The sequence below is a fragment of the Ranitomeya variabilis genome, chromosome 1 (assembly GCF_051348905.1).
Source record: "Ranitomeya variabilis isolate aRanVar5 chromosome 1, aRanVar5.hap1, whole genome shotgun sequence".
NCBI lineage: Eukaryota > Metazoa > Chordata > Amphibia > Anura > Dendrobatidae > Ranitomeya > Ranitomeya variabilis.
This window is the reverse complement of record NC_135232.1, coordinates 171,176,659-171,201,055: the sequence shown is the minus strand read 5'-3', so window position 1 is coordinate 171,201,055 and position 24,397 is coordinate 171,176,659.

Genomic DNA, 24,397 nt, shown 5'->3' with positions numbered 1-24,397 from the left:
CACCTTAAGTAGGTCAGGGTTACATGCATGTCTCAGCCTGAAATGGCGAGGGATAGTCTTCAATGACGCTATATCCTCAGTGGTCAGGGCTGCCCTAATGTCCCTAACGTGTTCTCGTGTCCTAACTCGTAACTCAAGAGAAGTGAGGCCCGCATATATGAGGCCACATGGGCAAGACAGCCCGCACCGTGGATGGTGTATGGGCAGAGGAGGCATGCAACAGAGAGTTTTTTCTCTTTACGAAAGACATCTGTCTGAACCATCCCCTCTGTCAGGACTCTGAACATTTTGATTACCTTTTGTGCATTACTGCCCTTTTCCAAGATGGCGTCTTTGGCCTCATGTGCACTGTGTCTTCCTGCTATATAACTCCACCCCAGCCTTTAGTCTGTGCTAGAGTATTCTGCCTTGCATCCAGCTCCTGATGACTCCCTGGCTTTGCACTTGCACCTGCACCTGCTCCTGTGAACCTGTGTGGAGATCCTGCTACTCAGTTCTGAGTTTCTGCTGCATACATCGGTTTCCAGTAATCCTCCATCTGGCTGCTTGCGTTTGTTTCCATCTGCATTTGCTGGGCATGTAAGCTGTTGCTGCTCTGCTTAAACCTGAGACTTTTACCCAGGCCTCCCTGGTTGTGCTAAGATATTATTTGAACTGCCTTATAAGCATATCTACCTGTGTTTGGACTACCAAGGACTTATTCATGTCAAGTATCCTCAAGAATAATTGTGCTTCATAGACTTTCTGTGTGATTGCATTTTCCTCTGAAGTTTCCTATAGACTGCTAAGCTGCGTTTAATATTTACACCAAGTGTTGTGGACTTTAGTTTCTCTCTGCACCTGTTTGAATCACCGTGTGAGAATATAGACTTTACCACTTATAAAAATGTGTCCTGTAGTTGTCTTGTTCCATGCAAACAGTCTCCTGAGTTATCCCTTATTATCATTACAGGATACTCTAGCCTCAAAAGAGGAGACTGTTGGAACAATGACTGCAGAAAGCAGACTAGAGCAGGTGTTCTCCATAATTAGATCACTGCAGGAAGATGTGGAAGGTCTGCAAAAGAAGTTTGGAAGCTTTGAACACAATCAACAAGTGTTTGGACAAACTTTGCAAGACTTAAGCACCCACATTGCAGCCCAGGAAAACAAACTTGCTGGCATAGAGTCCCAGTATGGATGGGATTTTCAGGACATAAGCCCCTTAGCCCACCTAAGTTGCCCCCATTCAGATTTAATGGTGATCGCGACAAATTTCGTGGCTTTGTGAATCAATGTATGCTATATTTTTATGTGCATGCTGACCGTTTTCCTGATAGATCCAAATTATTGTGTGTAGCAATGCTGCTGACCGCACGAGCGCTCGCCTGGGCGAATCCGATGATTGAGTCTCATGACTCGCGGTTAAATAATTTGGATGATTTTTTGGCCACTATGGCATTAATGTTTGATGACCCTAATCGACGTGCAACCGCTGTATCTGCTTTATTGTCTTTACGAAAGGCTAAACGTTCTGTTATGCACAATTACCTATTTTTAAAAGGGGTCTGTCTAGCATTGTAAAGGATGAATTAGCTCGCTCTGGATCACCACAAGAGCTAGAAACATTTATACAGCATTGTGTGCGCATTGACATTCGCCTTACTGAGCATAGGCAGGAGAGGTTTGCTGCATATAACCGTATTTCTAACTTTTCCCTTCCTTCCAAAGAGCCTGCAGGTAAAACATCTCGAGAGGTAGAGGAGGTGCCCATGCAAATTGATTCTGTTCAGAGGCGCGAGAGTAATGAGCGCCGGGAGCATCGCCTTCAAGAAAGTCTATGTTTCTACTGTGGCCAGTCTGACCACTTTCTAATTAACTGTCCCAAGCGGCCTAACAAGGTGCTAGCAGCAGTACGGGAGTATGACAACTATGATGATGAATCTGACATCTCTGAATGTAGCCTGCCTTTAAACGCTGTATTCCATTCACTTTCTATGACTTCATCAGCTAAGGCGCTAAATGAAAAGGACTCACTGTTCTCTCCCAATTAAGATCCTGTGTACAGGACAGTGGATTTCCAGTGCAGCTATGATTGACTCTGGTGCAGGTGGCAATTTTATGGATATCGCATTTGCCAAGGAACATGGTATTGAAATTCAGCAAAGAGCCTCTCCAATTAGCATGGAAACAGTGGATGGGTCACCTTTAATCTCCGGGCCTGTGGATCAGGAGACCGCACCCCTTGAGATTTTGTTGGAGCCTAATCATCAAGAGCAACTCTCTTTCTTGTTAATTTCTTCTCCTCATTTTCCTGTGATTTTAGGCATCCCTTGGCTGCGTTCTCAGAATCCAACTATCAACTGAGAGACCAAGGAGATTATCTTTCCAACAAGGAGCAACTCGGCATTAACTGAAGCTGTTCCTGAGTCCACAGCTACGGAACCACCGGTACAGGTATTTACTTTACCTTCAGCATATAAAGAGTTCTCTGACATCTGTGACAAGAAGAATGCAGATCAGCTTCCTCCACACAGGCATTATGACTGTCCCATTGAGTTGCTTGCTGAGGCAGCTATTCCTTTTGGTAACTTATATCCTTTGGAGGCACCTGAGCTTCAAGCCTTAAAGGAGTATATTGATGAAAATCTGGCCAAAGGCTTCATACGTCCTTCTTCTTCACCAGCAGGTGCACCTAAATTTTTGGTAAAGAAGAAGGATGGGTCCCTGAGACCTTGTGTGGACTATCAAGACCTCAATAAGGTAACCGTACGGAATCGTTACCGTTTGCCTCTGATTCCCGAATTACTGGAAAGAGTCAGCCATGCTAAGGTATTCTCTAAACTGGATCTTCATGGGGCTTATTATTTGGTGCGTATTCGTCCAGGGGATGAGTGGAAGACAGCATTCCGATGCCGGTATGGACACTTTGAATATCTCGTGATGCCCTTCGGGCTTTGTCATGCCCCTGCAATGTTTCAACACCTTGCTAATGACATTTTCACAGATTTGTTGGACCAGTTTGTGGTGATCTATTTGGACGATATTCTAATCTTTTCTGACTCTCTACAGGAACATGAAGAACATGTCAAAGCTGTTTTAAGACGTCTGAAAGAGAACCATCTGTATATCAAGCCGGAGAAATGCGAGTTCCATTGTTCTGAGATACAGTTTCTTAGGTTATATCATCTCTCCCCAGGGGCTGAACATGGAATCTGGTAAGATTCAGGCTATCCTTGACTGGCCGGTACCCAAGAACGTTAAGGAGGTCCAACGTTTTATTGGTTTTGCAAATTTCAACATACACTTCATACGAAATGTTTCTGATATTGTCCGTCCCATTACTTCCTTGACAAAGAAGGAAAAGCCCTTTAAGTGGTCATCACAGGCTCAAGAAGCTTTTGATCGGCTTAAGATCTTTTTCACCTCAGGACCGCTGTTGATACACCCACATCCAACACTTTCTTTCATTGTGGAGGTGGATGCTTCTGATAATGCCTTGGGGGCTATTCTCTCCAAAAGAACTGGAGAGAAGGGTCTGCTACATCCTTGTGCTTTCTTTTCCCATAGACTAACCTCGGCAGAGAAAAATTACGATGTGTGTTGTGAAATTGGATTCTGGGCTCCCCCGGTGGCCACTTGTGGAATTGTACTTGTGTGCATCATCCCCTCTGTTCACCTGCTCCTATCAGGATGTGGGAGTCGCTATATAACCTTGCTCCTCTGTCAGTTTCATGCCGGTCAACAATGTAATCAGAAGCCTTTCTGTGCATGTTCCTGCTACTAGACATCTCCCAGCTAAGTTGGACTTTTGTCCTTGTGTGTTTTTGCATTTTGTTCCTGTTCACAGCTGCTGTTTCGTTACTGTGTCTGGAAAGCTCTTGTGAGCGGAAATTGCCACTCTGGTGTTATGAGTTAATGCTAGAGTCTTAAAGTAATTTCTGGATGGTGTTTTGATAGAGTTTTCTACTGACCATGAAAGTGCCCTTTCTGTCTTCTTGCTATCTAGTAAGCGGACCTCGATTTTTGCTAAACCTATTTTCATACTACGTTTGTCATTTCATCTAAAATCACCGCCAATATATGTGGGGGCCTCTGTCTGCCTTTTGGGAAAATTTCTCTAGAGGTGAGCCAGGACTGTCTTTTCCTCTGCTAGGATTAGGTAGTTCTCCGGCTGGCGCTGGGCATCTAGGGATAAAAAAACGTAGGCATGCTACCCGGCCACTTCTAGTTGTGCGGCAGGTTTAGTTCATGGTCAGTATAGTTTCCATCTTCCAAGAGCTAGTTCTCATATATGCTGGGCTATGTTCTCTCGCCATTGAGAATCATGACAGATGTGGGAGACAAGGAATTGCTGGCTATTATTGCGGCTTTCAAGGAATGGAGGCATCATCTGCAAGGAGCTGCACAACAGATCGTAGTGCTTACTGACCATCGCAATTTAGAGTTCCTCAGATCTGCTAGATGTCTTTCTCCTCGTCAGGCTCGTTGGAATTTATTTTTAAATCAATTTAACTTTGTTATCTCGTACAGTTCAGGTTCTCGTAATGGGAAGGCTGATGCTTTATCCCCAATCCATGCTGCGGATTCCGTACCTGGAGCCCCGTCCAAGACCATTCTATCTGATGCCAATTTCATCGGAGTTATCCACGATCAGGACTTGTGGAAGGAGTGCAGGGAGGCTTATGACGGTGATGTATTTCTGGCCAACCCACCTGTTGATATTAATCTTGTCTTTAAGGGTGGCATGTGGTTCAGAGATCGACATATCTACGTCCCAGAGGTCGTCCGTCTGCAGATCCTCAAGTTGGTACATGACTCAAAGTTGGCTGGTCACAGGGGGGTACAGAAGACACAAGACTTTCTAAGCCGATTTTTCTGGTGGCCAACTTGCCTGAAGGATACTAAGGACAATGTTCTCTCTTGCGAGGTATGTGCTCGTTACAAGACTCCTCGTGTGGCACCTACGGGTCTCCTGTAACCATTACCTGTTCCGTCCCGACCTTGGGGGTCTATATAAATGGACTTTATTGTGGAGCTGCCTACATCGGGGGGCATGAATACGATCGTGGTAGTAGTTGATCGCCTGACTAAAGCTGCTCATTTTGTTCCATGCACCGGCCTAAGGATACAGTGAACTTGGTTATTCAGAATGTCTTCCAGCTGCATGGGGTCCCGGATGAGATCATCTCTGACCGTGGCGTACAGTACACTTCAAGATTCTGGAAGGGGTTTTGCTCTGCACTCACTATTAATGTCTGTCTCTCTTCCGCTTACCATCCCCAGACAAATGGTCAGACTGAGCGTACCAACCAGATGTTGGAACAATATCTAAGATGCTATGTTAGCCATCTCCAAGATGATTGGTTGGAATTACTGCCGTTAGCCGAGTTTTCATACAACAATTCTCAGAGCGCTGTTGTGAATTCCGTTCTTGGGCTCCATCCTGTGGTCATGAATGGTATTTTTGGGAGTTCTGCTCTTGGGCTCCCTCTGGTGGTTTCAAGTGGAACTTAGCAGCTGCTTTCACTAATCGGTGCCCTGGCCTTGTTATTTAACTGGGCTTTAGGCTGTAGTTGATGCCAGCTGTCAATGTTTCTTCCTGTGGATTCAGTCCTTTCCTGGAAGTTCTCTGTTGGCCAGTCCATTTCAGCTTAAGATAAGTTCTGCTAGTTTTTGGGTGTTTCCCTGCTTATGACCTTCTGTTCAGTTTAAGTTATTTCTCTTTTGTCCAGCTTGTCATTATGAATTATTCCGGCTAGTTGGAAGCTCTGGGGTCGCAGATTTGCTCCTCCACACCGTGAGTCGGTGTGGAGGTTATTTTTTGTAAACTCTGCGTGGACTTTTAGTTTTTATACTGACCGCACAGTAGCCTTTTCTATCTCTGTCTATTTAGATAGTTTTGGCCTCCTTTGCTAAATCTAGTTTCATTTCTGAGTTTGTCATTTCCCTCTCCACTCACCGTCAATATTTGTGGGGGGCTATCTTTCCTTTGGGGGTTTCTCTGAGGCGAGATAGTTTTCCGTTTCCATCTTCAGGGGTAGCTAGTTCTTAGGCTGTGAAGAGGCGTCTAGGCAGAGATATGCACGCTCCACGGCTATTTCTAGTGTTGGTGTTAGGAGTAGGGATTGCGGTCAGTAAAGCTACCACCTCCCCAGAGCTAGTACTTTATTTGTTTTACCCACCAGGTCATTTCAGTTCTGCTCCGTAATCACTAGGTCATAACAGAGCACCTCCACTAAGTTCACTCCTTTCTTTGCCAATCTGGGTTATCATCCATGTATCTTACCTAGGTCTCCGATTAATTCTCCAGTTCCAGCAGTTGAGGAAAGGCTGACTGAGATAAGGCAAAATCTGGAGGTTCTGAAGGAATCCCTGACCACGGCTCAAGAACGTTATAAGAGATCGGCTGATAGATTCCGTAAACCTGCACCCATGTTCAAGGTAGGAGATTCCGTGTGGTTAACAACTAAGAATCTGAAGTTAAACGTTCCTTCACAAAAACTTGAACAGAAATTCATTGGCCCTTTCAAGATCAATGGTATTGTGAGCTCTGTGGCCTGCCGTCTGAAGCTGCCTAGGACTATGAAGGTACACCCAGTTTTTCATGTATCTTTACTAAAGCCTGTATCTCCTATTACCTTCCAGGGACGTGTTGTGCCACCTCCGCAGCCTGTGGTGATTGATGGGCAAGAACAATTTGTGGTGGAGGAAATTATTGATTCCAGGATTCGCAGGAATCAGCTCCAATATCTTATAAGATGGCAGGTATATCCCCCTGAGGAAGACTCTTGGGAACCTGTGGAAAACATCAATGCCCAACAGAAGATCTCTCGTTTTCATCAAAGATTCCCTGAGAAACCAGGTCCAGGATCGTCCTGAGGCCGCTTCTAAGGAGGGAGTAATGTCAGGACTCTGAACATTTTGATTACCTTTTGTGCATTACTGCCCTTTTGCAAGATGGCGTCTTTGGTCTCATGTGCACTGTGTCTTCCTGCTATATAACTCCACCCCAGCCTTTAGTCTGTGCTAGAGTATTCTGCCTTGCATCCAGCTCCTGATGACTCCCTGGCTTTGCACCTGCACCTGCTCCTGCTCCTGTGAACCTGTGTGGAGATCCTGCTACTCAGCTCTGAGTTTCTGCTGCATACATCGGTTTCCAGTAATCCTCCATCTGGCTGCTTGTGTTTGTTTCCATCTGCATTTGCTGAACATGTAAGCTGTTGCTGCTCTGCTTAAACCTGAGACTTTTACCCAGGCCTCCCTGGTTGTGCTAAGATATTATTTGAACTGCCTTATAAACATATCTATCTGTGTTTGGACTACCAAGGACTTATTCGTGTCAAGTATCATCAAGAATAATTGTGCTTCATAGACTTTCTGCATGATTGCACTTTCCTCTGAAGTTTCCTATAGACTGTCAAGCTGCGTTTAATATTTACACCAAGTGTTGTGGACTTGAGTTTCTCTGTGCACCAGTTTGAATCACTGTGTGATAATATAGACTTTACCACTTATAAAACTGTGTCCTGTAGTTGTCTTGTTCCATGCAAAGAGTTATCCCTTATAATCATTACACCCTCACTGGTCACTGCAATCTGGATATCCAAAAATTCCATTTGTGTTTTATGGGATTTGTACGTAAGTTTGATATTGTAACAATTCTGATTCAATTGCGTCATAAAACCACACAACTCATCCACATTGCCCTGCCAAACCAGGAGCAAATCATCAATATAGCGGTACCAACATAATGCCTGGGATGCGGCCTGCGCGCAACCCCCAAACACCTCCCTCTCCCGGTAACCCAGAAAGAGGTTGGCGTAGGATGGCGCACAGGCCGTGCCCATAGCGGTACCGCATTTCTGCAGATAAAAACGGTCTTTAAATGTGAAGAAGTTGTGGGTTAAAATAAACTCCAGTAGTTCCAGAATCAACAATTGTAAGGATGAATCCAGATTGCTAGTGCCCAGATAAAATTCAACTGCCCTCAGTCCATGTGCATGTGAAATGCAAGTATAAAGGGACTCGACATCCGCTGTGACCAGCAACATATCCGGCTCGAGGGAGATGCCATCCAACTTACGGAGAACGTCGGTAGTGTCTCTGACGTAGGAGGGCAGTGCACCAACCAATGGTTGCAGGTCATATTCTATAAATCTACAAATATGATCACATAGCCCTCCTATGCCAGAGACAATAGGACGCCCCGGTGGGACACATGGGTCTTTGTGGACTTTTGGCAAGAGGTAGAACGTGGTTACTATAGGATGTTGAATAGATAACCCCTCCAGGACTTTCTTAGTAATAATCCCCTGATAAAAAGCTTCATCCAAGATTAGTAAAATTTCTCTCTGAAAACCAGATAAAGGGTTCTGTGGGAGAGCCATATATGCCTCCCTGTCCCTCAACTGTCTAAAGACCTCTCGTTCATACATCTTAACAGGCCAAATCACCACGTTCCCTCCCTTATCAGCTGGCTTGATCACAACATCCTTTAATGATCTTAAATCACATAATGCCTGCCGTTGTGCCCGTGTAAGATTGTCATGTATCCTGCTAGTGGGAATTGTTTTTAAATCTTCTGTAACTAACTTACAAAAGATATCAATCTGAGGACACAGTGAGAGGGGAGGGAACGTGGTGGACCTGGGAAGGACTGAAGCGGGGAATTTACCTGTCGGGGTTCCAGAATTTTCCCTTTCTAGATCCTCCAAAATTTGAATCATCTCACGTTCTACCCTGTCGCCAGTGTCCGAATCACGATGGGTCCCAGAGTGTAGCCTTTTTAAAACGAGTTTCCTTAGAAAAAGATGTAAATCCTACACTGTAGTGAAAGAATCAAAATTATTGTTAGGGACGAGGGTTAACCCCAACTGTAAAACCTCACGTAGGTGGGTAGCGGTCAGAACATGGGAGGATAAATTTATTACCTCTAAATTATTGGTTTACTCTTTTTTTCGGCCGATTCGCATCTCTGCTTCAGGAAAATGGCCGCCGCGATCTCCATCTGCACACACGCGGCATCCCGCGGCCATTTTCCTGAAGCCCCGTGCAGCAGAGCACTACCATCTGCGCACGCGCAGCCTCAGGAAGATGGCCGCGCCCACCGATAAACCGCTGAATAGCGCAGATCGCGCTCTTTTCCTTCAGCTGCGCAGTGGATTCGTCTGTTGGGCATGCGCACACCACTACGCCACCAACGGAAAGATGAGCAAGATCTGGGGGAGAAACAGCGATGTCACCACGCCCATATGACCAGACCAGCGTGAGTGACAGCCCAAAACGGCGACTTTACAAAGGTATTTCGGCAGCATAGGTGGGGAATAAAGGCACAAAAAATACACTAATGTAAAGCACAGCTCTGCCCCTATTTAACGCTATTTTTATCTCATCTTGAAAAAACGGGGTGACAGGTTCCCTTTAAATGCCTAATCAAATAAACACCTTTATCTATAAGTAAAAAATGTCATAACTGCCCAATTAGTACAAAAGTGCATAAAGAACTTTATTTTTTACAGTTACAACAGGGCAAAAAAGTTCAAAAATTTACAATGCAGATAAATTATATCACACCAAATATCAATGACAGATAAAAACCAGAGAATAACAATGCAACCATGGTGCGACCACACAGGCAAAAAAGTGATAATTAAAACAGAGAAATATATCATTAGAATGGCATAAAAGCCATATCATAAGTCCTGAACTAAAAAACCTACGGGAAGAGGGGACCAAACCGGGACATACTAGTGAGTCTGGGCCACACAATGTGAAAATTCATTTGTTGGTGTGTCAAATACACTCACTCTGTCTATGTATATGTGGCGAAGAATCATAGCACCGCATATCACCAAATGGCTACATGTAACAAAGTCCCTTAATGCTGCCATAAATGCACATTGCCAAACCTCTTACCCATGGTTCAATGTTAAGAATGTCTGTGCGTCGCGCCGAGGCCCCGACGCACGTTTCGCTATTGCTTCCTCGGGGGGGCTGTGTGTCTGTGCTAAATGGGGATCTTAAATACCTCCCAACTTGAAGATCGTACCAATCAAATTCCCAGAGGTACATGTGGCAGAACGCGGTAAATCAGCGCGGGATGGCAGAATTTCCGGGACCGGTCCGCCACTTCCGGCGTCTCGGGTGAAATGCGCGATAAGGAACAAATGTTCCGGTGAAGTCAAATGACGCGCATCGCATCCATATGGACACCATCAGGGGCGGGGGTAGACATGAAGGACCAACATCACGCGCATCCAGCGTCCACTATGTACGTATCAATACCCCGCATTACTCCGTAACCTACCTCACACACTGTGTGGACAGGAGCGAGGAATACTATTCTATTTGTGTAAATGACAAAGGCATACGCCGCCTAACATAATTAACAATAATCCCACACATTATTGTGCAACCCAAAATAACATCCAACAAAATCATTAATAACAAAAGATAACAGATGCAGTATAGTAAACAGTTACATCAAAAATAATTTCACAACGATGACATATATGGGAACTTCATCCTGCCAGCCGCAGCCAGAGAGAACCAGGTTTATGAGACAAGCACATCCAGAGCAGAAGTGAACCTCCGTTAAAATGGACTAGAAAGACTAAAAAAACAGACAAACACACAATTAGAATAAAAATCAATACTCCAAGGGGGTCAAACAGACAGAAAAGCTGAAGAGTCAGACCTTATTAGAGAAAGGGCGAAAAACTCAGTTTCTCGTTAAGACCTCTGGGGGTCATTGTATCTAATTTTACTATCCATCTACATTCAAGCTGAGACAGCCTGCATTTAAGATCACCCCCTCTGATCCCACCATGATCACGATCAATCCCCCGCACCTTAAGTAGTTCGGGGTTACATGCATGTCTCAGCCTGAAATGGCGAGGGACAGTCTTCAATGACGCTATATCCTCAGTGGTCATGGCTGCCCTAATGTCCCTAACGTGTTCTCGTGTCCTAACTCGTAACTCACGAGAAGTGAGGCCCACGTATATGAGGCCACACGGGCAGGTAGCATAGTAAATAACATAATCACTAGTGCAGGATATATACTCCCCAATCTGAAACGTCCGTTGTCCATCCGATGAGCAGAAGGTAGTGGTCCACTCACTATTACGGTAGGCTACGCAGTAGCCACAGGGAAAACATCCATACCGTGGTAGACAATTAGAAAAGAAGGAAGAAGAAGGTTGAGCCACATAGTGACTTCTAACCAAGAGATCTTTTAAGTTATTACTTCTTCTTGCCTTTAACAAAGGTTTATCAGGTAACAATTTACCAAAAATGGGTTCAGTTTTCAAAATAGACCAATGTCTATTTAGAATATTCCCAATGGCACCCCATCTGTTGTTATAAGTGGAGATGAATCTAACCTCATGGAACCCATCATGATTCCCTCTAACCCCCGAGCCGGAGAGGAGACGGCCACGGTCAGATGCCTTGGCACGTTGATAGCCCTTTTTGATACTGCGCTTGCTGTATCCACATGCGCTAAATCTGTCACGAAGATCAGCTGCCTGTTCCTCAAAACTTCCCTCCGTAGAGCAGAGACGTCTGATTCACAGGAAATGGCCCAATGGGACAGCCCGCACCGTGGATGGTGTATGGGCAGAGGAGGCATGCAACAGAGAGTTTACAGATGTCTCTTTACGAAAGACATCTGTCTGAACCATCGCCTCACTGGTCACTGCAATCTGGATATCAAAAAATTCCATTTGTGTTTTATGAGATTTCTACGTAAGTTTGATATTGTAACAATTCTGATTCAATTGCGTCATAAAACCACACATAGGTTCTTTTGTTGCTCATTAGTGTTATATGGATATATGTTTAGAGAGCATATGTTATATGCTCTCTAAATATGTTTCTTTTATTCCATTCTGGATCTTGTCATGTTTTCATAAGTATTATACTGTGTATTTTCACAGCTTGTTCACTTGGACAGATGGATTTTCAGGCACGGGATAAAACGTGGCTGAGTAAACTGGACCAGGTTTTCAGTGATGATGCAACCGTGGTTTTTAACTGTGACTCCAGGGGGGTTGATGACCGGATAGCTAAGCTGAAGAGTCTTCTTAACAAATGAACCAGGTGGTGGTGGAATAAGTCGTTTTTGGAACGCAATATAGCCAGAGGTCAGATTCCCAGGGGTTTGCGGGTACAAGTATTCCCTTCCTTTAATGTGGATAATGAGGTATTCAAACAACAATGGGAAGAGGTTGCTTCAACCTGCTCCAGAGGTTTTATGAGCCTTTTGGTCAGACATAATGAATCATCCATTAAACAGATTGAAGTGGAGATTAAGGAAATTCGGGACATTCTCACAAATGAGCGGTCTTCTGAAGCTTTAAAAAAATTAGATGAAGAACTTGATGCCGAGTTTGTGAAATGGGAGAAAGAACTAGTCTCAGCTAAGAGTAAGAAGTATCAGAGAGACTGTGATGACTATAAGAACCAGCGTGTCTATAGATGGCGTAATATTAAGGGGAAGCATTCTAAACGACCTATAGACCATAGGTCAAACTCTTTCTCTTCAACTTCATCTGTGGATGAGGAAGTACCTTCCGGACCCGGGTCCTCGGTGAATTTAATGGAACGATTGGGCCCCAATAGATCAGTAGGCTGGCGTAAAGGGAAGAGCTTTAATAAGCGTAAACTCACCCCACCACAATCGTCCGAAAAAAAGAGTAAAACCAATAATTTAGAGGTAATAAATTTATCCTCCCATGTTCTGACCGCTACCCAATGTGAGGTTTTACAGTTGGGGTTAACCTTCGTCCCTAACAATAATTTTGATTCTTTCACTACAGTGAAGGGTTTACATCTTTTTCTAAGGAAACTCATTTTTAAAAAGGCTACACTCTGGGACCCATCGTGATTCGGACACTGGCGACAGGGTAGAACGTGAGATGATTCAAATTTTGGAGGATCTAGAAAGGGAAAATTCTGGAACCCCGACAGGTAAATTCCCCGCTTCAGTCCTTCCCAAGTCCACCACGTTCCCTCCCCTCTCAGTGTCCTCAGATTGATATATTTTGTAAGTTAGTTACAGAAGATTTAAAAACAATTCCCACTAGCAGGATACATGACAATCTTACACGGGCACAACGGCAGCCATTATGTGATTTAAGATCATTAAAGGATGTTATGATCAAGCCAGCTGATAAGGGAGGGAACGTGGTGATTTGGCCTGTTAAGGCTACTTTCACACTAGCGTCGGCCCGACGTACCGACGCATACTGTGCAAGCACCGCACAACGGGGCAGCGGATGCAGTTTTTCAACGCATCCGCTGCCCCACTGTGAGGTGCGGGGAGGCGGAGTTCCAGCCGCGCATGCGCGGTCGGAAATGGCGGACCGTCGGCACAAAAAAAGTTACATGTAGCGTTTTTTTTGTGCCGACGGTCCGCCAAAGCATGACGCATCCGTCGCAATGCGTCGGTAATGCAAGTCAATGGAGAAAAAACGCATCCTGCAAGCACTTTTGCAGGATGCGTTTTTTTCTCAAAAACGATGCATTGCGACGGAGGCCAAACGACGATAGTGTGGAAGTACCCTAAGATGTATGAACGGGAGGTCTTTAGACAGTTGAGGGACAGGGAGGCATATATGGCTCTCCCACAGAACCCTTTATCTGGTTTCAGAGAGAAATTTTACTCATCTTGGATGAAGCTTTCTATCAGGGGATTATTACTAAGAAAGTCCTGGAGGGGTTATCTATTCAACATCCTATAGTACCCACGTTCTACCTCTTGCCAAAAGTCCACAAAGACCCATGTGTCTCACCGGGGCATCCTATTGTCTCTGGCGTAGGAGGGCTATGTGATCCTATTTGTAGATTTATAGAATATTACCTGCAACCATTGGTTGGTGCACTGCCCTCCTACGTCAGAGACACTACCGACGTTCTCCGTAAGTTGGATGGCCTCTCCCTCGAGCCGGATATGTTGCTGGTCACGGCGGATGTCGAGTCCCTTTATACTTGCATTTCACATGCACATGGACTGAGGGCAGTTGAATTTTATCTGGGCACTAGCAATCTGGATTCATCCTTACAACTGTTGATTCTGGAACTACTGGAGTTTATTTTAACCCACAACTTCTTCACATTTAAAGACCAATTTTATCTGCAGAAACGTGGTACTGCCATGGGAGTGGCCTGTGCGCCATCCTACGTCAACCTCTTTCTGGGTTACTGGGAGAGGGAGGTGTTTGGGGGTGGTGCACAGGCCGCGTCCCAGGCGTTATGTTGGTACTGCTATATTGATGATTTGCTCCTGGTTTGGCAGGGTACTGTGAATGAGTTGTGTGGTTTTATGACACAATTGAATCAGAATTGTTACAATATCAAACTTACGTACAAATCCCATAAAACACAAAAGGAATTTTTGGATATCCAGATTCCAGTGACCAGTGAGGGGATGGTTCAGACAGATGTCTTTCGTAAAGAGACATCTGTAAACTCTCTGTTGCATGCCTCCTCTGCCCATACACCATCCACGGTGCGGGCTGTCCCATTGGGCCAGTTCCTGCGGATCAGATGTCTCTGCTCTACGGAGGGACGTTTTGAGGAACAGGCAGCTGATCTTCGTGACAGATTTAGTGCACATGGATACAGCAAGCGCAGTATCAAAAAGGGCTTTCAACGTGCCAAGGCATCTGACCGTGGCCGTCTCCTGTTGTGAATTCCGCTCTTGGGCTCCCTCCGGTGGTTGTAAGTAGCACTTTTGTGAATTCTGCTCTTGGGCTCCCTCCTGTGGTTTTGAGTGGTATAGCTGCTTCTTGGATTTAGCATCAGCAGCTGCTTCCACTGATCGTCTTTCTGGCCCGGCTATTTTAGTCTGGCCTTATCCCTCAATCAATGCCAGTTGCCAATTGTTCCTGCTTGGAGTCACTGCTCTTTTGGATTTCCCTGACACTCTGTCCAGTTCAGCAAAGATAAGTCCTTGCTTGTCCTTTTTCAGTCCACTTGTTGTGGACTTTATTGTTCAGCACATTCTATGTTTTGCTCATTTGTCCAGCTTATCAGTATGGATCTATTCAGCTAAGCTGGAAGCTCTGGGCTGCAGATTTTGCCCTCCACACCTTTAGTCAGGTGTGGAGATTTTTGCATATCTCTGCGGTGGACTTTTTCTAGTTTTTATTACTGACCGCACAGTGTTCTTTCCTGTACTATCTATCTAGCTAGAAGTGGCCTCCTTTGCTAAATCTTGTTTCATACTACGTATGTCATTTCCTTCTCCTCTCACAGTCATTATTTGTGGGGGGCTGTCCTATCCTTTGGGGATTTTCTCTGAGGCAAGATAGCTTTCCTGTTTCTACCTTTAGGGGTAGCTAGTTCTCCGGCTTTGACGAGCTGTCCAGGGAGTGACAGGAACATCCCATGGCTACTGCTAGTGTTGTGTTAAGATCAGGAACTGCGGTCTGTATAGTTACCACCTGCTCAGAGCTAGTCGCATGTCGCTCCTAAATTACCAGTCCATAACAGTCTCCTCTCCGGCTCGTGGGTTAGAGGGAATCATGATGGGTTCCATGAGGTTAGATTCATCTCCACTTATAACAACAGATGGGGTGCCATTGGGAATATTCTAAATAGGCATTGGTCTATTTTGCAAACTGAACCCATTTTGGGTAAATTGTTACCTGATAAACCTTTGTTAATGGCAAGAAGAAGTAATAACTTAAAAGATCTCTTGGTTAGAAGTCACTATGTGGCTCAACCTTCTTCTTCCTTCTTTTCTAATTGTCTACCACGGTATGGATGTTTTCCGTGTGGCTCCTGCGTAGCCTGCCGTAATATTGAGCGGACCACTTCCTTCTGCTCATCGGATGGACAACGGACGTTTCAGATTAGGTAGTATATATCCTGCACTAGTGATTATGTTATTTACTATGCTACCTGCCCGTGTGGCCTCATATACGTGGGCCTCACTTCTCGTGAGTTACGAGAACACGTTAGGGACATTAGGGCAGCCCTGACCACTGAGGATATAGCGTCATTGAAGACTATCCCTCGCCATTTCAGGCTGAGACATGCATGTATCCCCCGACCTACTTAAGGTGCGGGGGATTGATCGTGTTCATGGTGGGATCAGAGGGGGTGATCTTAAATGCAGGCTGTCTCAGCTTGAATGTAGATGGATAGTAAAATTAGATACAATGACCCCCAGAGGTCTTAACGAGAAACTGAGTTTTTCGCCCTTTCTCTAATAAGGTCTGACTCTTCAGCTTTTCTGTCTGTTTGACCCCCTTGGAGTATTGATTTTTATTCTAATTGTGTGTTTGTCTGTTTTTTTAGTCTTTCTAGTCCATTTTAACGGAGGTTCACTTCTGCTCTGGATGTGCTTGTCTCCTAAACCTGGTTCTCTCTGGCTGCAGCTGGCAGGATGAAGTTCCCATATATGTCATCGTTGTGAAATTATTTTTGATGTAACTGTTTACTATACTGCATCTGTTATCTTTTGTTATTAATGATTTTGTTGGATGTTGTTATTTTGGGTTGCACAATAATGTGTGGGATTATTGTTAATTATGTTAGGCGGTGTATGCCTTTGTCATTCACACAAATACAATAGTATTCCTCGCTCCTGTCCACACAGTGTGTGAGTGTGTGAGGTAGGTTACAGAGTAATGCGGGGTATTGATACGTACATAGTGGACGCTGGATGCGCGTGATGTTGGTCCTTCATGTCTACCCCCGCCCCTGATGGTGTCCATATGTATGCGATGTGCGTCATTTGACGTCACCGGAACATTTGTTTCTTATCGCACATCGCACCCGAGACGCCGGAAGTGGCAGACCAGTACCGGAAGTTCCGCCATCCCGCGCTGATTTACCGTGTTGGTGAGATGTAATTTATCTGCATTGTAATTTTTTGAACCTTTTTGCCCTGTTGTAATTGTAAAAAATAAAGGTTTTTTTGCACTAATTGGGCAGTTATGACATTTTTTACTTTTAGATAAAGGTGTTTATTTGATTAGGCATTTAAGCTCCCATAGGTTCTTTATTGCTCATTAGTATAAAACTATAGATGGCAATTCTGATTGCCAGAGGCGAGTATATATAGGAAAGGGAAGTGGTCAACACTGAACAGCTGAGATCATCAAAGCAGGAAAGCTTCAGAGACTCTCAACTGAACAGATTGATCCCCTGCACTGCTAGCAGAAACCTGCACCATTTATTATGATGGTGAAGTGCTTCTAATCAGTGCAGGAGTATGTAAAATTAGACACAGCGATCTTCTGGCTCCTCTCTCTGTCACGGTAACAGGGACATATGCTTTAATCTGTATCTGGGCCACAGGGTGATATTACTTCTGATAGAGGGTCACAAAGGACATCACTGCTGTAAAATACATTATTTTGGGGGACACTCTTACTGTGAAGGGCTCCAGCGTGGCACTATGGCACTATTCTATTTCATCTAGTGCAATGTAGAAGTCTGTGTGTTCCATTCTGCAAAGTCATGAATAAAAGAAGTCTGTGCCACATGAAGGAAAAAAACGAAGGTGAATTACTGCAATTTCAGGCATCACTGGTAAGTCACTGGATTTACTTGTACACTTACAGTACATACTGTCTACAGAGCTCCAGTGTTTGTCACTAGTGCTCGCTGTGTTACCTGTGCACATATACCATCTACAGAGCTCCTGTGCCTCATATTCATGTGATCATGGTATTACCAGTACGCTTACACTATATACTATCTTCAGAGCTACTGTGTATAATGTAACAAATGAACAATTTATCACCTGTACACTATATACTGTCTGCAGAGCTCCTGTGCATGTCACTGGTAATCACTGTATTACCTGTATAATATACACAGAGCTCCTGTGCATAATGTCAATTTTGATCCCTGTATTACCTGTACACTGACACTATATACAGAGCTCCTGTGTATAATGCACTGGTGATCACTGTATTACCTGTACATTATATACTAAGCTCATGTTTTTATTATCCCTAGTGAACACTGTTTTACTTGCACACTATATACTATATACAGAGCTCGTGTGTATAATGTCACTGATGATCACTGATTTACCTGTACACTTTATACTATATACAGAGCTCCTAAGTATAATGTTTCCGGTGTTCCCTGTATTACCTGGACTCTATACACTAGATACTATATAAAGAGCTCCTGTGTATAATGTAATTGGTGATCATTGTATTACCTGTATACTGTACATTATACTGTGGCATGTCATAACACTAAAGAAGGAGCAATAAAAGGCTCAGAGTATAATTTTTATTAAAGTTGAATAAAACACAACAAAATAATAAAACAGAGACTGCTATGCAAAACACATAAAGCATTGAGATTGTTCCACTAAAGTGCCTGGTGCAGCAGAATAAACCATTAATCCATACAGGATAGCTGAGAGTAGTAGTAAGTACAAAACAATAAATGGAGTCCACCTAATAAATGCACAGGTTAAATCACCTGCTATGGCCTAACATAGTGGCCGGCAGTAAAGAGTCCTTAAATGGCATAAATAACATGCATAGGATGAAATACCATGGTGTCAGAATGCTCTCCGTCGCCTCTCATGGTCAAAATTACTGTTATTGTGAATAGTTAAGCAAGTTGAAGATGAAATGATCTCTAAAATGCCTAAAGTTAAAGATGTTTTATATTTTAGGTAACAAAAAAATATATATATTTTTTGTTACCTAAAATATAAAACATCTTTATCTTTTACATTTTAGAAATTACAAAAAAGAAAATTGGCTAATGTAAAAGTTTGGGCAGCCTGAATGGTTAGTATGTAGTAGCACCCAGTTTTGCAAGTAACTCAGCTTAAAAACGCTTTTTGTAGCCAGCCAAGAGTCTTTCAATTTTTGTTTGAGGAACTTTCATCCATTGTCTGCACACTTGTGCTTTTACAGCGACCGGTATGTATATTGGATATATTGATTCTAATTACTGAGAATGACTAGTTAGCATTAATATACAAACAGCTGTATTGATCCATTGATATGCACTATATACGGTCTTTACTTATGTTGGTGGTATCTATATCTTTTCGCACGTGTTGAGTATGGCACGGAGAACCTCCTTGTCTGCTGTGTTTTACCTGTTGTAATTAATTAAGATTTTCTGTAATTTGTATTTATCCGGACTTATGACTGCGTTTTATGAGTAGGTTGTTCTCTATACAGAGCTCCTGTGTATAATGTCACTGCTGATCACTGTATTACCTGTACACTGACATTATACACTGTATACTATATACAGAACTCCTGCGTATGTCACTGGTGATCACTGTATTACCTGTACACTGACACTATATACTGTATATACTAAATATAGAGCTCCTGTATATTATGTCACTGCTAGTCACTGTATTACCTGTACACTGACATTATACACTGTATACTATATACAGAGCTCTGTGTATGTCACTGGTGATCACTGTATTACATGTATACTGACACTATATACTGTATATTATATACAGAGCTCCTGTATCTGTATATTATGTCACTGGTGATCACTGTATTACCTGTACACTGAATACTATATATAGAGCTCCTGTGTATAATGCCACCTGTGATCACTGTATTACCTGTATACTATACAGTATATACAGAAATCCTATGTATCATGTCACTGGTGATCACTATATTACTTGTACATTATATACAAAGCTCCTTCATATAATGTCACAAGTGATCACTATATTACCTATACACAATAGTGTAATCAATGATCACTTTATTACCTGTACACTATATACTATCTACAGAGCTACTGTGTCACAGGGCAGAAACAGGACAACAGAAGATGAGGAATCTGGGCCCCTGAACTGCCCCTCAGGCTAAGGGAAGCCCTGTCTTTCCTTAACTTGGGGGTACCCTTGAAGGTAGGGAGGCCCAAGTCACCGACCTGTCCCTGTCTCCTAATAAACCCTAAACTAAACCCCCACCCCAGGAGGTGAACAGTGTAAACAGCACCACAAAGCAATAAACAGGAATAAACAACATGAGAGTGAGGGGAATACAATACAAAAAGGTGAATGCACAAACTACAAAGTAACAAAACTCAGAAGTTTTTGTCCCTTTTATGTTTATATTTTTATTATTCAGTCAGTATGTGGTGGTAATATACGGCTTGGTCATGATGTGGCGGTATGTCTATTGAATGTGGTACTATTGGTATATTGGCCTTGCTTCCGTGGATATTGTTGTGTATTGAGGACACCTTGCTCTCTCTACTATCAATAAAGAGAATATTTGTTATTTCCATGAAAGATTTAATACTTCATAGTTTGTTCCTGTATAGGAAAGGGTTAACCTACTACTGAATGGAAAAGATGCACTTAAATGAGTTCTCCAGTGAAAACAAATTATTACCTATCCACAGGATGAGTGATAATGATTGGTGGGATCAACTGCTGGGAACTGCATTGATCCACAGAATCGAGAAATTTATCACTGTTAGGCTACGGTCACACTATCAGTATTTGGTCAGTATTTCACATCAGTATTTGTTAGCCAAAACCAGGAGTGGGTCAAAAATACAGACTTGGTGACGTGTTTCTATCATAGCTTTCCCCTCTGTTTGTTTCACTCCTGGTTTTGGCTTACAAATACTGATGTAAAATACTGACCACATACTGATAGTGTGACAGTAGCCTCAGAATGGAGCTCCATGTCGACCATTGCTTTAACCCTTTTCCGACATCGGGCGTAATAGTACACCGATGTCAGACACCCTCCCTCTGATGTGGACTCACCTCCAGAGCCCATATTTTTTCTGGCACATATCGGCTGTTTTGAACAGTTGACATGTGCCCTGAACATCTGCTGGTGGAATCGCGATCCACCCACGGCTATTAACCCGTTAAATGCCACTGTCAAACGCTGACAACGGCATTCAACATGCGCTTCCGGCAATCGTGCTGGAAATCCACCCATTGGTGACCTCTGTCACGTGATTGCACGTCACCGATAGGTTGGCATGGCAACCAGAGGTCTCCTGAAGACCTCTATGGTTGTCACTGTTGGCTTGTTGTGAGCGCCGCCCAGTGGTTGGCGATCATAGCAAGTGAGTAATTCAGCTACATACAGGCGAACTAATCATCGCCTGTATGTAGCAGAGCCGATCAGGTTATGGCAGCTTCTAGTCTCCCATGGAGACTATTGATGAATGCCTAAGGTAAAAAAAGAAATGTTTTTAAATATATTAAAAAATATTAAAGTTCAAATCACCCACCTTTCGTCCCACTCAAAATAAAACAATAAAAAAAATCAAACATACACATAGTTGGTATCGCCATGTTCAGAATCGCCCGATATATCAATTAAAAAAAGGATTAACCTTATCGCTAAACGACTTAGTGAGAAAAAAAAGTAAAAATGCCAGAATTATGGTTTTTTGGCCGTCGCGATATTGCATTAAAATGCAATAACGGGCGATCAAAAGATCGCATCTACACCAAAATGGTATCATTAAAAACGTTAGCTTGGCACACAAAAAATAAGCCCTCTCCGAACCCGAGATCACGAAAAATGGAGACGTTACGAGTATCAGAAAATGGCGCATTTTTACTAATGTTTGGAATTTTTTTCAACACTTAGATAAAAAGGAACCTAGACATGTTTGGTGTCTATGAACTCGTAATGACCTGGAGAATTATAATGGCAGGACAGTTTTAGCATTTAGTGAAGCCAGTAAAATAGCAAAACAAAAAATAAGTGTGGGATTGCGCTTTTTTTGCACTTGGAATTTTTTTCCCATTTTCTAGTACACTACATGGTAAAACCAATAGTATCATTCAAAAGTACAATTCATCCCACAAAAAGCAAGCCCTCACATGGCCCTTTTGACCAAAAAATAAAAAAGTTATGGCTCTCGAAAGAAGGGAAGCAAAAAATGAAAATGCAAAACCAAAAATACCTCTGGTCATTAAGGGGTTAATCATTCTTTGTGTGGCAGCTGAGCACTGTACTTGGCTTTTTCTGACAGGATGAATGGAGTGGTGGTCTAACATCTGACCTGCCATTCTATTTATTCCATTTTGAAGCAAGTATAAAAGTGTCCTGTTTGAGATAAAAGTTATTCATTCTTCTGACCCCCTTCTCCGATCAATAAGCTATCCCCCATCCTGCGGATAGGTAATAACTTGTTTTTCCAAAAAAAGACTTTAATCCAAACCACTATAATTGTACATTAAAGTTATGCTATGGGTACTGTAGGTGTGAAGGAGCCACCTGTTACAGTCAGGACTCCACTCTAAGGCTGGAGTCACACTCAGCGTAAGACATAGTAACATAGTAACATAGTTATTAAGGTTGAAGGAAGACTTTAAGTCCATCTAGTTCAACCCATAGCCTAACATGCCCTAACATGTTGATCCAGGGGAAGGCAAAAAAACCCCATGTGGTAAGAGTAAGCTCCACCATGGGGAAAAAAATTCCTTCCCGACCCCACATACGGCAATCAGATTAGTTCCCTGGATCAACGCCCTATCAAAGAATCTAATATATATACCCTGTAACATTATACTTTTCCAGGAAGGTATCCAGTCCCCTCTTAAATTTAAGTAATGAATCACTCATTACAACATCATACGGCAGAGAGTTCCATAGTCTCACTGCTCTTACAGTAAAGAATCCGCGTCTGTTATTATGCTTAAACCTTTTTCCTCCAGACGTAGAGGATGCCCCCTTGTCCCTGTCACCGGTCTATGATTAAAAAGATCATCAGAAAGGTCTTTGTACTGTCCCCTCATATATTTATACATTAACATAAGATCACCCCTTAGCCTTCGTTTTTCCAAACTAAATAGCCCCAAGTGTAATAACCTATCTTGGTATTGCAGACCCTGTTGTGAAATTGGATTCTGGGCTCCCCCGGTGGCCACTTGTGGAATTGTACTTGTGTGCATCATCCCCTCTGTTCACCTGCTCCTATCAGGATGTGGGAGTCGCTATATAACCTTGCTCCTCTGTCAGTTTCATGCCGGTCAACAATGTAATCAGAAGCCTTTCTGTGCATGTTCCTGCTACTAGACAACTCCCAGCTAAGTTGGACTTTTGTCCTTGTGTGTTTTTGCATTTTGTTCCTGTTCACAGCTGCTGTTTCGTTACTGTGTCTGGAAAGCTCTTGTGAGCGGAAATTGCCACTCTGGTGTTATGAGTTAATGCTAGAGTCTTAAAGTAATTTCTGGATGGTGTTTTGATAGGGTTTTCTGCTGACCATGAAAGTGCCCTTTCTGTCTTCTTGCTATCTAGTAAGCGGACCTCGATTTTTGCTAAACCTATTTTCATACTACGTTTGTCATTTCATCTAAAATCACCGCCAATATATGTGGGGGCCTCTGTCTGCCTTTTGGGAAAATTTCTCTAGAGGTGAGCCAGGACTGTCTTTTCCTCTGCTAGGATTAGGTAGTTCTCCGGCTGGCGCTGGGCATCTAGGGATAAAAAAACGTAGGCATGCTACCCGGCCACTTCTAGTTGTGCGGCAGGTTTAGTTCATGGTCAGTATAGTTTCCATCTTCCAAGAGCTAGTTCTCGTATATGCTGGGCTATGTTCTCTCGCCATTGAGAATCATGACAGTTTGACCGGCCCAAAAAAAAGGGTTAAATTACTGGCTGAGAAAGGAGAGAAAAAAGAAGTCTGCTACAATTTTTTTTTTTTTTTTCCTCTAGTTCTGAGTGTGCTCTTGATTGAATCACTTGCTGGTCTGTCTGTGCTGCGGCCTTCCTCTCTTTCTCTCCTTCTTGTCCTTGAATGGCTCTGTGTTCACCTGTTTCAAATGGATCTTCAGAGTGTAGCTACAGGTTTGAATAATCTCGCCACAAAGGTACAAAATTTGCAAGATTTTGTTGTTCATGCACCTATGTCTGAGCCTAGAATTCCTTTGCCTGAATTCTTCTCGGGGAATAGATCTCACTTTCAAAATTTTAAAAATAATTGCAAATTGTTTTTGTCCCTGAAGTCTCGCTCTGCCGGAGACCCTGCACAGCAGGTCAGGATTGTAATTTCCTTGCTCCGGGGCGACCCTCAAGACTGGGCTTTTGCATTGGCACCAGGGGATCCTGCGTTGCTCAATGTGGATGCGTTTTTTCTGGCCTTGGGGTTGCTTTATGAGGAACCTCATTTAGAGCTTCAGGCGGAAAAGGCCTTGATGTCCTTGTCTCAGGGGCAAGATGAAGCTGAAATATACTGCCAAAAATTCCGCAAATGGTCTGTGCTTACTCAGTGGAATGAGTGCGCCCTGGCGGCGATTTTCAGAGAAGGTCTCTCTGATGCCATTAAGGATGTTATGGTGGGGTTCCCTGTGCCTGCGAGTCTGAATGAGTCCATGACGATGGCTATTCAGATCGATAGGCGTCTGCGGGAGCGCAAACCTGTGCACCATTTGGCGGTGTCTACTGAGAAAACGCCAGAA